Consider the following 15,166-nt stretch of genomic DNA (forward strand, 5'->3'; position numbering starts at 1 on the left):
GTATAAATCTGTGCCTGTCTTTACTAGGTGGGTGTATGAGACCAACCAGATTAATGGAAACTTCTTTAAACGTTAACTCCAGTACCGGAATTGCTGTAGAGGAGCCTTACTTGACCCCTCTTCACGGTCTTCTGACAAATATCACACGTTCTACAGTACCTGGCAACATCTTTACGTAATCCTGGCAAGTCGAAATCCCTGATCACTTCGTCTGTTGTCGTACGAGTACTCAAATGGTTTTACATGGCTGAATCGTGTGCTAGACATATGAATCGTTGGCGCAAATGCGTATGCACCATACCTTGTCGAACTGGCTTGCCGTGGTTCACTTCTGGATGGTTAAATGTTCTATATGGTACATGATTCCTGGTCTCAAACTCGACTTCCTATTGTCCTATGATTCGCACCGCGTCCCGCACCCGCTCATATTTCACCATAAAACGGTCGTCTTGTTGCATCCTGGCAATATCTGTTTTGTTGAGCGTAATCAATTTTGTCGAAATCAATTTTGTCGCAATCGCGTGTTTTAACGGTGATATTTGCGTTTCTCTGCGTGCTCGTGCCCTGGTGGTAACTGCATGCGCTTTGATCCAAATCGGATGAAGCTCGTCGACGGGCCTATAGCTCCTAGCACATTTCCAATTATGACTTCGCACACGGCGTCGGGATGGCAAAGGGCTTAGACAATTGCCATAAAATACGGTGAATATATCTCAACGTCAGAGATTGGCAGTCGCTTTGCGGAGTTGTCGGCCAAATGTATTATTTCATACCTTCCTGTGTACTGGCTACCCTAAACGTTCATTTGTTTCACAAAGATCAAGCTACAACCAGTGTCGCGTAATAGTCTCACGGTCTCGCCACCAACCTTGTCATCTCTTACCGGCATGCTTCGAGGACTATCGAATTGTTGCTCTCTCCAATGGTAAATATGTAATTTTAACTCTGTATACGTTGCTAAATGCAATTGCGTGACCTTCTTCAATTGATTGTTCGGCACGTTCCCATCCTAGTACACACGCATTCGGCTGAGAGAAAGTTGTCTCTTGTGCATCTAGATTTCGGGCAGAATCGCCCTTCTCGTCGGCTACCGTTCGGTCTCCCAATGTCTGGATTATGGCATTGGACTTCATCACAGACTTACTGGGGCGCACTATGCTCCAACATTCTCTAGCCTTATGACTAAGATTTTCACATTGGAAGCATTGTCGTTTTGCTCCCTCTCTTTGCATTCGATGGCTCTGTGACCTTATTTATCTAGTGCATACGAAGCATTGTACACCTCCGCTTATGACCACATTTGATCTTTACTCTCTAACAATTTCGTGACTCGTATCACTATCGACCGGAGCCTTGGCTGCTGGGAGTGATACCGCATACAGTAGTCGGTTTCTAGCCTCTGCTTCGGCTACCTCGCCCATGGCGTACAGATTCCTTTAGCATAGATGCTCGGCTAGTTCGCTTGGGCAGGAGTTAAGAAACTCTTTCTTCACGACAATGTTACGCATTACTTCTGGAGAAGATTCGTCGATGCCTGGCAAGTTAATCCTCTTATCAAAGTAGTATTGCAGTTGCACTGTAACTTAAAGCGCTGATTCATCCTGTTCTGGCATAACCCTACGAAAATTATTTGTTGCTCTGTAATATAACTCGTCTTGTACGTCGCAAAATGATGGCAGTTTCGGCGCTTTGGACCTACACGACTTCCTCGACGCATCGCGTCCTACCAACAACGCACGGCTAGCTTCAATTTCTAACCTTTTAGTTCCAAATCGTTAATCATTTTTAATTTCTCACGTTCAGACTCGCGGTGTGGTCCTTCTGCACTGGCCTTTCGCATTGGCAGCGCCTGCTTCGGTTCTGCCTCTTGCTTCCTCATTTATTCTTCTGCCTCTAACTGGGCCATCTTCAACTTTGTCTCTCTTGTTGCCTATCTTCCTTTCAATTCTCTGCTGTTCCATCATAAGGTTTTGATGTCGTCGCCCTCAAGGACTAGCTTCCGTCCCAATTCGATCAGGCGGTCGATGTCGGAAGGCCTCCTGGTTACTTAGCAGCGTACTTAACCGAATATGTCGAAGCTCACATCACGAACTTACATGCACACTACTGGTACTTGCCTCTAAGTCTCGTCTAAACTACTTTCTCATCTCGACGCTATTTTCTCAATTTTTTCGGGCAGGCCGCCAGAATGTCGCCAAAGCTAGCAGGAGTCTACTTTATCGGCATGCACAAATGGCCGAAACAGTTCCTCGTAGAGGCGACACATTTTGCCAAAAGCTCAACTCAATGTACACACGCTTCTCTAACCGGCACTCTGACGTACGCATTCATTTAAACGCAAAGTATGTCATTCAAAACTAAACCCTTCTCCCATCGCTATTATTAGCCTATGCATTCATTATCTATCACGTCTAGTATATACAACATATATACAACAAGAGACGTTAAAGTATGTATGTATGTATGTATGTATGTATGTATGTATGTATGTATGTATGCAACCAGCGCAATTTGTGTGCCATTTGGATTGATCTTGAAAACGCCTACGGCAATGTCCACCACGATTTGATTCATTACGCTATGGATCATTATCACCTTCCTATCCAGTTTCAACGGATTGTCAAGGACTTGTACCACAGACTTGCAATTTTTGTTCAATCACCTCAGTGGTGCACTGATCTGATTCAGTTTCAAAAAGGTGTGTTTCAAGGCGACCCTCTCTCTGTTACCATTTTCAATATGGTAATGAATCTGTACTTTGACACTGTTACTCAACCGTCTTTCAAATCTCTGGCCTACACTTTTTCCTATGCAAATTGTAACCTTATTCTTACACAGTATGCTGATGACACCTGCCTTATTACAAATAGTGTTTCATCTTGTCAATACTTGTGTCGGATAAGTGACTTCTTCTTTCGTTGGGCTCATATGAAAGTCAATGTGGCCAAATGTCGAAGCCTGGCCTTGTCTAGTCGGAAACTTCCGTATGTGTTCAACCCCTCTCTTGTCATCGGTAATCAAACGGTGCCTTTCATAGGCTCATCTGTCTTCAAATTTTTGGGCCTACCTTTCGACATACGGCTATCTGACAACGTCGTAAAAAAAACCGTCGTCGAGCGACTTGAATATCTGTGTAAAACAGTCGACTCCCTGAAGATCAGAAGACAGCAGAAGCTTAAAATCTACCGTTTGTACGTCTGCCCGAGCATGTCGTGGCTGCTGGGTTTACTTGACCTTTCCATCTCCTGGGTAGAACGACATGTGGATAGCCTAGTAACGCGTTTCCTGAAACAGTGGTCTGGACTAGCAAAACCGGCTAACCCATCCATCTTGTTTCTGTCTGTCAAAGATTGTGGTCTAGGTCTTCCCAAGCCTTCAACCAAGCTCATGACATTGGTCAGCTGCAAATTGCGCCGCTTGCTGGATTCCGGCGACTGTGTGGTCAGGCAGTTAGCAGTTTGTGAAAGCCATCACCAATTGCAGATAAAGAACCGCAAATTTGTTGCTGCTAAATTTGCTGTGGACTCGTCCCTCAAAGATATTGAACGCTCTATACTGCAACAAGTGGAGAACGTTGACCTTGACACTCTTCAGCAAAGGACTGTCCAAGGATCCTTCTTTAGGTCTGATTTCGACCAACAACAGGGCTGGTCAAGAGTGATAGGTCATCTTCCTGATGCGATTTTCAAATGGTCAGTCAATGCCATCGTAGACACCTTACCTCACAACGCTAATTTGTTTCGATGGAGGAAATCCGCTACTGATCGTTGTCCCCTTTGTTCAGGTAGGCAGACGTTGCTTCACGTTCTTAACCACTGCCCAATTGCTCTAAATCAGGGTCGGTTCACTTGGCGGCACAATGAAGTGCTCTCTCTTATTAGAGACTTTCTAGACCAGCACCTCTTGCCCAATTTTGAGCTTGAATGCGATCTTCAGAACTGCTGCTACGGGTTCTTGCTTCGGACCTTCTTCTCCACTCTCCGTCCTGATATATGTATCTTTAACAAAGAGGAAAAGCGCATAGTACTAATGGAACTTACTGTACCTTTTGACGAACTAATGACTGCAGCGGCACACAGGAAAAGCACCAAATACAGAGATCTCGTTTACAACATCCAAGATGCAGGCTATCATGTTTCGCTTGTGACAGTAGAAGTCGGTTCTAGAGGCGTTGTTTCTGACTCTTTTTTCACTTTCATCAATGACTGGACAAATACCAAGGGTCATGAATCGTCGTCTCTTTTCGATTCTATACGTCGTAAAGTAATCTGCTCTTCCTACGCCATCTGGTCAAGAAGGAACAGTGACTCGTGGTTTTAAATTGTAATGCTTATATTATAGTCACGTTTGGATAACTTGAGCTTAGCTACTAGCTGTTATTGTGCGCAGCTGTAAGAGTGCAGCTTAGGCATAGCTGTAGTTGCTCCCCTTAGGTTTGTAACCATAATAAAGGGTCTCTCATATGTATGTATGTATGTATGTATGTATGTATGTATGTATGTATGTATGTATGTATGTATGTATGTATGTATGTATGTATGTATGTATGTATGTATGTGGCTCAATTGGTTAGAGTGTGCATTTGGAGATTGGCCACATCCGGGACCTTCGGGTCAGAGTTCGAGTGCGGGAAGGCCACATACATAAGTTCCCTTGGGCAAGGAACTAACGTACACTTGCCTCTCTCTCCGGAGTGTCAGTTCTGTCCAGCAAGTTTGAAGCATGAAGTATAAAGTATGAAGTACAGCAAGTATGACGTACCTAGTGACATGATAGTGTTACTGCTGAAAGTTTAGAGTATAGCAAGTATAGAAAGTTTAAAGTATAGCAAGTATAGTCATTGCAGTATCGAACCTGGGTCCTAAGGGTCCTTGTAAAAAATGTATGTATGTATGTACGTCTGTATGTAGTGTGGCGTCTGTAGCACAATTTGTTAGACACTGCATTTGGAGAATGAACACAGAAGAAACCTTTGTATCAGAAATTTTGGTACAAGATGGGCACAGACGCATTCCCTTAGGCAAGAAACTAACATGCAATTGTCTCTCTCTAAGGAGTGTCGTATCTGTCAAGCCAAGTACAGCAAGTGCATAGTGACTGATGGATGTAGCTAGCATTACTTTGTAACAAGTGTATAGTGACATAGTGATTGTTGGTTTATAAGCTACATTATGCATAGCAAGTGTATAATGACGGTTAACCTGGGTCCTAGCGGCTCTTGTAACCAAAAATGTATGTATGTATGTATGTATGTATGTTAAATGTAGGCTTAAAGTATATACATTAAATTATTTGTAACTTAGATACAACTACAGAAAAAACAAAAAATTAATAGCCATGTCTAGTACGAGTTGTCTATATTAATTGATTAATAAGCAAGACCAATATATAACACCAGAAGCATATAAATAGAGAAGACGGAGCGTCCGTCTAGGCATGGTTGGGGTGATGTCGTTGTGATGGTAATATGAGGAACCATTATCCTAATATGGTAACCTTGATTTAACGCTGGAACGACAGTTTTGACAGTTTCGCTGCAAGACGCGCTTACAAAACAATAGGTAGATGTTGAAAGTAACATTTACATCAGTACAGCTCGCTAGCACTACTCAGCTAGACAGAAAAGTGGTAAATCCGCATGTCCTTTCAAATGCTGACGTGTCAGTTGTCATGTCATTGTTCGAGCGTTGATCTGTTTTATCGAAGTTTGCTCCGGTCTCAGTCTTCTCGAACTGACGCTAACTCAAACAACAGCTCCGCCTCTTACCATAACAACAATATCACCCCACCCATGCCTAGACAAAAGCTCCATCTTTTCTCTTTATATGGTCCTGATAGCACTAAAGTATACAGTGTGCAGTGTACAGTGTACAATACGCAGTGTGAAATACGCATTGTGCAGTGTGCACACTGCACACTACACACTATTGCACACTGCACAATGCTCACTGCGTACTGAAGTCTGCACATTGCGCATTGCGAATTGCACACTGAACACTGCACACTGCGCATTTCACACTGCACACTGCACACTCTGCACTGCACACTGCTCACTGCATACTGCACAAGCATCGAGCCTTACAGGCCACGACACAAAGCACACGTTGTCTAGAGACTTGACGTACAACCCAAACTGATCAAATGGCAATGACAAGAAACAGAATTCGAAATAGCCATCTTCCCTCATTTCAAATAGGACCAACTCTTGGCCAGAACAAATAAAAGAAATATTGTTCAAAAACCGTTTTACAGCAGCATGATGTGACATTCCAAAAACTGAGCTGACGTAGTCAGTACCACTGAGGGTGTACACCGCGCACTGAGGGTGTACACCGCGAGAAGACATGCAACAAGGTGTGACAGACTTTGCAAATTAGGGTGAGATTTCATAACACTTGATATTTCACATATGGTAAAAATTCTGAATTTGGTCTTAGCTCAACGTATACCAACTTGTCAGAAAAATATCCCAGCTCATCCAATGCCAGTCCATCCATCCAGATGTCCGTATCATGAGCAAACACTATTACTGCAAAAAAGGGGCTCTTACAAGAGTGGTACCAAACACCTTCATTCCCTTCCCCTTTCTGGGTTTTGGGTAATTTCTCACACCTACCCCCAGGCGACAGCAACAATGATTGCTCAAAAGACGGGAAGTCACTCAAAACAGACTGTCCAACATGAAGCTCTTCCTTAGCTAACGGCATGAATGTCTCAGCAGCAAACTCTATCAGGTCTGCTTTGAAATCTGGTGTTGCCAAGGCACAGGCACACTCTTTGCCAAGAGGTATTTTCTCAGACGGTGACGGAAACTGATAAAATGACTTGCTTTCAACACCAACTTTCTTTTGTCTCACTGAATGAAGTAATTGCCTAAGGGAGGCAGAAATTCTGGTTTGTCAATGACAGTAGTAACCATATCATCCCCTCGCAAAAATCCAATTTTCACAACAATTTGACGCCACATGTATTGACAAAATTCAAGCAGGGATACCCCTTGAGATGGAGGGTGCTGATGAAACACCCGAAGAAAGTCAATAACAAAGTCAAATGCAGTTTGATTGGTTGTCAAAAGAGAACATGTCGTAGCAAGATTGGTGTCAAAACAGGATCCGTGACAAACGCTAGTCTGATTGAACTTTTGGGTCATTGGCGAATTTCACCCTTGCCCGTTGCTATTGCGAGTGGTAATGGACAGGTCTGGGCAAGGGCAACTCCACTAAGAATTACATGTGCATATGCATTTTCCAGCAAACGAGTAGCTTTCTGCACTTTAGCTTTCTCTCTTGAAATCGATGTACGGGTGGTAAACGTCCGGAGTTTTGTCTACTGCGTTTTCCTGGAACTTCTGTAGGAGGACATAAAGCATATTGCCTTACATAAGAAACCAACCGTCTCCTAACAGCATTTCTTATGTCTAGCAGATCACTCCTAGTTGGCTTGTCAAGTGACTGGGGACAATGGGCAAACCCATTATGCAACTCAACAGCATCATGAAATTTCAAATCAAGTGATTTTTCAACCAATTCTGTCACAATAGTTGGTAAGTGAGTGTCGTGCATTATTTTTGACTTTCGAGTTTTGCCAACATCAGAGCAAAAGCAAGACACCACATTTTCCAGATAGACTAGGAAATTACTAAGTTCAACTAACTAAATGTGGGAAGGTCTAGACACAACTTGCTTTAAGCCACAATTGATTTCAGTCTCATACAATTCATCTAGCGCTTGATTATGAAATGGCACACCTAATTTTGACGCTGTCCAGAGTCCTTGCTCGAAATGCTGGATGATGTCAGTAGGGTACGTCAGTACATCACTGAGTGTTTGGACAGCCAAGACCTCGTATTTATCACGGGCATATGCAAAGAGCAGGTTACAGGTCTGTTTTATGCAGGTATTACGAGGGACCCAGTTCCCTGATCTAATTGCCATATAGTAGGCAAAGTAGACCATTAGGAAGTGAAGCAAATTACACCAGAACTGGCTAACTTAATTTTTCCCTTTGCACAATTCCTGCACACAGATCTCAAATTTTCCTCAGTCCTGAAACTCTTCAGAAATGTCAAAAAGGCCCATATCGTAACAATGTTTTAAAATTGCTCTCATTAGGGCTTCTAGTAATGCTATGAGAATTCGATGTATATCCTTCCACTTTGAGACCTCCTTTTCATGCCACAATTTGCTGTTATATCGTGAAACTCTCCATCCCATAACACACTTTTTAGAACTTCTGACACCGTTTTGACAAAATGCCAATCACCAGGTACAGGAAAAAGCCATTCAAAAGTGTCAAGATCTTTACGTTTTAGATTCTTCATGATAGCTAGCATAGAGCTGCTGGTTCCCTCCAACGACAACATAAAATGGAAAGCCTTCCCGACCTATGCAAAGATCTTTCTACTGTTCAATAAGGTATGATGCTACATCTTCTGGTCTACCTGAGTATGCCTCTCTAACCGTTGCATATTTGATCACATCAGACTCAGCAGGTGTGAATAACTCTAACCTAGTCCATAAGACCTGGAGAAGTGACTGGGAGCACTCTAATGGTTTGCAAAACAAACGATCTGCGGAAACAATAACAGAAAGCACGGTTTATGCAAACTTACAATAATGTGCTCGTTCAGAAATGGTCAAGTCTACGAAATCTAATTCTTGCAAGCTTTCAGGCAGTCGAGATACCTCACAGCTAGCTAATTGGCAAGCAGTTGGACAGGGTTCTGCAGGTGAGAAATGATGTGAAACGTGGCCTGTCAGGAGATGGAGCATTCACTTTTAGTATCCACCACTAAAAATCTTCTTTGCAAAAGGCATTTTGAATTCCAAGTTGTCAACAGTCTCTCTCCAAAACTTCTTCACATCTAACTCATGAATCAACTTTCGTTCTGCAGCCCAATGTTTGCCATGATTTCTGATGCGCTGGATGGATGGCAGAATCCTAAACATACCCAAACTCTGAAAACCCCTGTCTCTAAGGTCATTAGCAAATGCCAACAATCCTAGCAGAGTTTGAATAAAACAAGACCTTTTATCTAGCTAGTTGCAAAGTAATGCAATAGCCGTATGCAACTTCAATTGCCATTTAACCTCAGTGGTGTCTGAAATTCTGGCATAACTTTCCAAAATTTTTTTTAGCTCAGGATGAACAAACTGTTTTAAAGAATGACTAAGAGATTTGCCTTCAGCTGGAAACAACGAGCGGTAATCAATCCTTCCTGAAACAGGTAGCATGCTGCACGGTTCCTTAATCAAATTACGAAAGTTATGAGCTGTAAATGATGTTTACCTAGTCTCAACGATCTTTCTGTACATAGCTGCAACACCCTTGGGTGAAAAATGTTTCGTCATATATCATGTAGCCATGCTTTCTAGGGCCAACATGAATTCAATACTTATATATGCTGTCCAGGTGTTCATCAAAGTATCTTCGAAAGCACAAAACTTTCATTTTTAAAGAGTGACTATCTAAGCAGGCATTGGCCTCTCTCATGGCATCTTCAAAGAAGGATATAATATCTTTGTACATTAAATAACCATCGATTTCAAGGGTATGGAGAGCTGACAAGGTGATTTTGGCCATAGTTTTGCTATCATCAAAATTTGAAAGAAGGTCCCCAGCAATATCTATTTGCCGATCAGACAGGCATAGGGCCGCACAGTTTCCACATACACAGTCTCTGCTAGATATCTGTGGAAATCCTTCAAACTGAGTAAAAAAGTGACACTACTTCTGCTCGTTCTCCCAACATCTCTCAATTTTTATCCCAATCACCTCGATCACATAGTTTGCACTGCTGACATCCTAGATAGGTTTTTATCTTGGAAGTGTCCTTCACAAATGGGACTGTCCAAGTGCATGTCCTGTTCTAAGCGAAAAAACTTCTTCCAAACCAGTTGAGGGCACTGTGTAACGTCTGAGACGCCAGACCAATTCTTCACTTCTCCGCAAGTACAAGTTTTACTACTCTGTTTGTGACACACCGCACAGTGAAATTCACATTGTTTCTGCCATCTAGAGATTTCTCTAGGACGTGTTCTTAAACAGTAAGCAAAGCAGGTTTACAGAGGCAACTGCCTGGTCGAAAATCGAATGCTCTACTGCTTCCACGAGACAAGTAGGAAGAAAAAGAGGATGCATTATGCTCATTGCCAGGGTGTCGCATTTCAGTCCCACCGTGACGTTCTCTGTACGCAGCAGAGTTACCTACCTGCACCCACACATCGCACGAATGGCATACGTGCGTGCCTCTTACGGTTGACTTTCTACCATTTTTTGCGAGAGGCGTAAATCCGCTCCCACTTTGTCCACTCATGATGGAACATCAACCGCACACTCAAGGTCAATGGCTGTATGTACGCGCTTAATCAATTAAGGAGAATACAAATCGTCAAAGCCGAAGGCTCAACAACCACGAATAGACACAAGGTTTCCTACCTCGATCACTGCCTAAAAAGGACTGCCAGAATGCAGAGACACTGTGAAGCAAGCAAATATTACCAGTAAGCTACACGTAGAAAGACCTGAAGCTTACCAATGTCAAAAGCCGGACTCAGTGTGATCCTTGCTGCAACAACACAGAACAGCTACCGTGGGATACTCGCCAGCTTGAGGGGAATGATTGCTCGCTAATATGTGAAAGCAACTGCAGATATCTAAATGGCGTGAAGTAGCACCGCCCGACACAACAAGTCACGACCAAATCTGAGTGCCATCTGTCGTGAGTTTAGCTAATAGCGTTGATACGGCGATGGTTTGCACGGTGCCAGCGAGACATGACAGCTTAGGAAAGCACACGCGCGAATGAAGCAACTCTTCTACTCTGCGTTTATGCAGATAAAGGGAGGAAAATCAGTTGGGCAAAATGTAGAGAACAAAAGAATGTCGCTTACTTTGACCGCTCACAACAAACTACGTAACATTAGTCCAAAAAACTCATACCTAGCAAGCTCCAACGCAACCGATTTCTTATCAAAGTGCACGTGCTAATGACAGTCTTTCACATGCTTTACAACAAATTTCAATAACACTCACCTTGTACGATTACACCACGAGTCAAAATGACTGGAAACCACCATAATCATCGTCACGTTGGCCAAGTCTTGCACCTCCAAACAAGAGAAGATTGCACCTTGACAAAAAGTTCTGAAGAAAGCAATAGTGCAGACACATCTAAGAACCAAGTAGGTTGGATTTGCTCCGCTCTATATGTTGAGAGAAATACAAATAGTTGAAGCTACCGGCCGACGAACGTCATAATTGGCCGTTTTGCTCGTCTTCTTGCAGGCGTATCTAGATCTCTTTAAGATTGGAAAGCACACAAAAAACAGAGAATAGGTCAGTTGTCAACGCTGCGTTGTAAGATATGCTGAGCTCTAAGACTAACTAGACTCTGAGCCGATGATTCGAGGTCGTCATACAAGCTAGCAATACGCCTTACATACGGTCAGATTATCCGGGACATATCGCAAACTTGATTTCTCCGGTTGTTTGGTAGACTGTTTGTGATGACTGGACGAAGATCGGCACACAAACGCAAGAACGTCGTTTTTGTCATTCTGAAGTTTTTCTTCCACTCCCCGTCATTCCAAACCCGACGCGCTTGATCCGACCATCTGTAGCTGCGGAGCTTCATCCACTCTGTTTGTCTTAGGCGTGCTTCTTTGGCTTTTCTAATCAGGAGCTGACCAAGTACCGCAAATATTTGCAGAAAATTCCTGCGAAACACCAGCATCGACGCCAGTAGCCGCTTTTCGTTGCTCTGTAACGCAATGATTTGTCGTCGACGCCTGGCTATGGCTGCATACTGCCGACGACGACAAAGTAACAAGAGCACAGTCTGTTTATCCATCGAATGCCACGTACGTAATACACCCTAATTGCATGCCAATGTTGCTAGCCTTGAGTTAACTGTTCTTGCTAGTCTGGTTAGCACTAGCCAAGAATATGACAGCTACATTCTCTCAGGAGGTCTTCAAACCGGTTGTTATCTATAATTAAGTTTACTAGCCAAGATCGCTAACTATAGTGTGGAAACGCCAAAAGAGTTACTAGGCTTCCCTTTGCTTTACGGAGACAACATCACGTGATACTGCCACGTTGCTATCCTCACCACCGAAAGCAAAGGAAGGCTTAGTGTCGAGGCTACTCCTAGCTATGATTTCACTAGCAATTCGCTTAGCAGTTGTTACTCTGACGTAACGCACCTGTCAAAGGCCCTTCTTTCGTTGGTTTGACGATTTGAGTTTCAGGCCAAGATGAAGGCACAATATTTGCTTTTTGCATCGCTTGTACTGTTTGCGACATGGAGCTGTGTATCTTCACTGTCTCTTGTTGCATGAGAAGACTAGCCAGATTTGCAAAATGACTTGGCATTTAGGGTTGGCTTTACGTTTCAGGTCTCCCAATAATTATCATGTTGTGGCAGCAAAACTTGTATCACTGGAAGAAAGATTTGTTGTGTACGTTCACGTAGAAGACATTCTCTCGAAAGCAAAACAGAATGCGTCTGTACACGTGATACGTTCTACTGGCAGCTCGCTTGCTAAAAACAAGGACAGTAATTGCCAGGCAGTAAAATATTGATTTAGTTTATTTCAACAGTCGTGTCATATGTGGTGTATTTTCCTGTAGGTTCATTCAACGCGTTTTCACTAACGTGCTATTCTTTAACCTGTCTTCACAACTGTGCACTTACGGTCTTTCACCGTAGATTCCTGAAGATGCTAATCCGTCTGCAGGTCCTTAAAGCATCGAAGTCAAATTTCGACGCATCTGCAAACGTTTGTGATCAGAAGTCTACCACTTACGATATCTGGCGAGGTCAGAATTATCCTCATTCAGACAGATAAACCTACTTGCAAACCAGAAGAAACGGGCATGAAATCAACCTCTAGAACGATGAAGTTACTATAATTATAACATAACATAAACGTTTCTTAGTTATGGCAAGAGTGATTGTTCTTGATCGTGAGACGAGATCTGTGACAGGAGGAGTTACTGTCACCATAGAGGTGGGTGTGGTAAATCTTTTAGCGCGAGTTTATGATCTACATTCTTCGTTCTTCATTGTGTTATAGAATGCTAAATCATATACCATTGGTCGTTATTCCAACATCGACCTAGAATTTGGTAAGTGCTTAAGATCTAGAACTTAAATGCATTAATTAATTAGCTAGAATGTAATGGTAATATCAACACGCTGTAGCACCAGCTCGCAGTCATTGGTTGATTAATGATTTTGCAACTGATATATCTTGCGCAGGTGTTGACAAGTTTGAATTTCCATTGTCTTCTGAACACGTTCTTGGAACATTCACATTGTGTGTTACATTCGAGGTAGAAGCGTTTACCAACTGATGTGTTTAGCGTACTCTAAGACTTTCTGTCTCTTCATACATAGAGTTGGCCTCAAAACCAACATTCTTGCTTTACGTTTGAAGTTAAACGTTATGATAAACTGTGCTCATTCTAATCAAAATATCTTTTGCAGTAAGTACTCATTGCTCGCCACCTTGACACAATCGAAAAACTTGACGCTTCAACGTGCAAGGAAACTCTGTTACACTACATGCAAACAGTCAAGACATTATAGACTCTACATTACTCAAATCAATTAAAGATATCTTATTGTAACAGGCTGCGAGAGAGAGATGACGTATCAATGTCAGAACGGATCAATGTCAGAACGGATCACACAGCGCATTCGGAGACAGTGATCATTGTAGAAGCAGCTGGCATGTTGAACCAACAAACGTTTGTTAAAATTTCTATAACATTGTTTATGATGTCTTTTTCATGTTGGACCGCGTATTGTTGAGATCTTTTGGTCAAGTGGACTGCCCAATTGAAATTTCTATCGATAAAAAAGTGCAGAAAGGAGCGATCCACTTCATCATATCAAAACAGAACAACTACGTTTCGTTTCCGCCGGTGTGTGGAGCACTACACAACGAGAGGCAAGGATGCAGCGGTGGTGGTTGCTCTATGACTGCGTACGTTACATTGGCGCTTGTTCAAGCTGGATTACAACCAAAAGTATAGCAAACGGATATTATATGCTCAAGATAAACTGCTTATGCGATTTTTACGATAAGAGCGGTAACCGGGGTGCTGATCCACTTGACAAACAACTATCCTGAGACTTTTGTCAATGTGTAAGCGACTAAAGCCAGATTATACGGGCTACTGCAGTTGGACGGTATATAGTTACGAAACAAAAGCAGACGCAGCTCTCGATTCGTTAAGAAATTGTGCCAAACTGATGGTGACCACATTTACTGGCAATACACACTTTCTCCAACTTGTGAGAACAAGTGGGTGTGGTCCTATTATTGCCGATCAAGCTCTTACGCCGTGGATACGAGCGCCTGTGCATTATTGGCGTTTGCGAACAGAGGAAACATCGTTTATAGCCTAAGAATTGTTTGCTGGCTACTCGAGCAGCGTATTTCGAGAGAAGGATCTAAGTTCACACAAGCTAGTAGGAATTGATCTATAGCATATATAACACGGAGTGTCAGTAAGTGTTTGCTATTGCGTTTATTGTAGGATACTGTGGTGGCACTTCAATCTCTATCGGAATATGCCCAGTTGACTTTGTCTGACAGACACGTTTCGGCAACGGTCCAACTTACAGCTAGTGGTCTAGACCAAGCGCTAATTATCGATTCCTTGAATGCCATGCAAGTACAAACAGTCCAGGTTAACTCCGAATTTGTAACAAAATTGTTTAATAGCAAAATAGAGCAAAACCTTGTTTAGCTTTTCGTTCTTCCTACCCCAATGCATTGAATTTTCTGTTTGTGGTAACGGCTGCCTGGTAGCCTCACTCGGAGTCAACTACAACATACCCAAACCGGACGAGATAGCGGCATTTGACGTGTCTACCATTGTCACACTGCAGAAGGAATCATGCAATACGTCGTCAGAGTCTGCAACAGGTTACCTCTCTTTGCATGTCAAATATATGCATCATCGCTGCATGTAGAATATGGTTGGTGTAGGTGGATCCTTAATAATTCGGATAGCTCCAACATGGCGGTGACAGACGTGACATTCTTATAATGTTTCGTACCAGTGCAGACGGAATTGAAGCAGGTTAACATTGATTATCATATTAATGAGACCTACCACAAATTTCTCTGTTGACTAGTTGGTGAGGGAA

Source organism: Corticium candelabrum, chromosome 7 (genome assembly GCF_963422355.1).
Source record: "Corticium candelabrum chromosome 7, ooCorCand1.1, whole genome shotgun sequence".
NCBI classification, from domain to species: Eukaryota; Metazoa; Porifera; class Homoscleromorpha; order Homosclerophorida; family Plakinidae; genus Corticium; species Corticium candelabrum.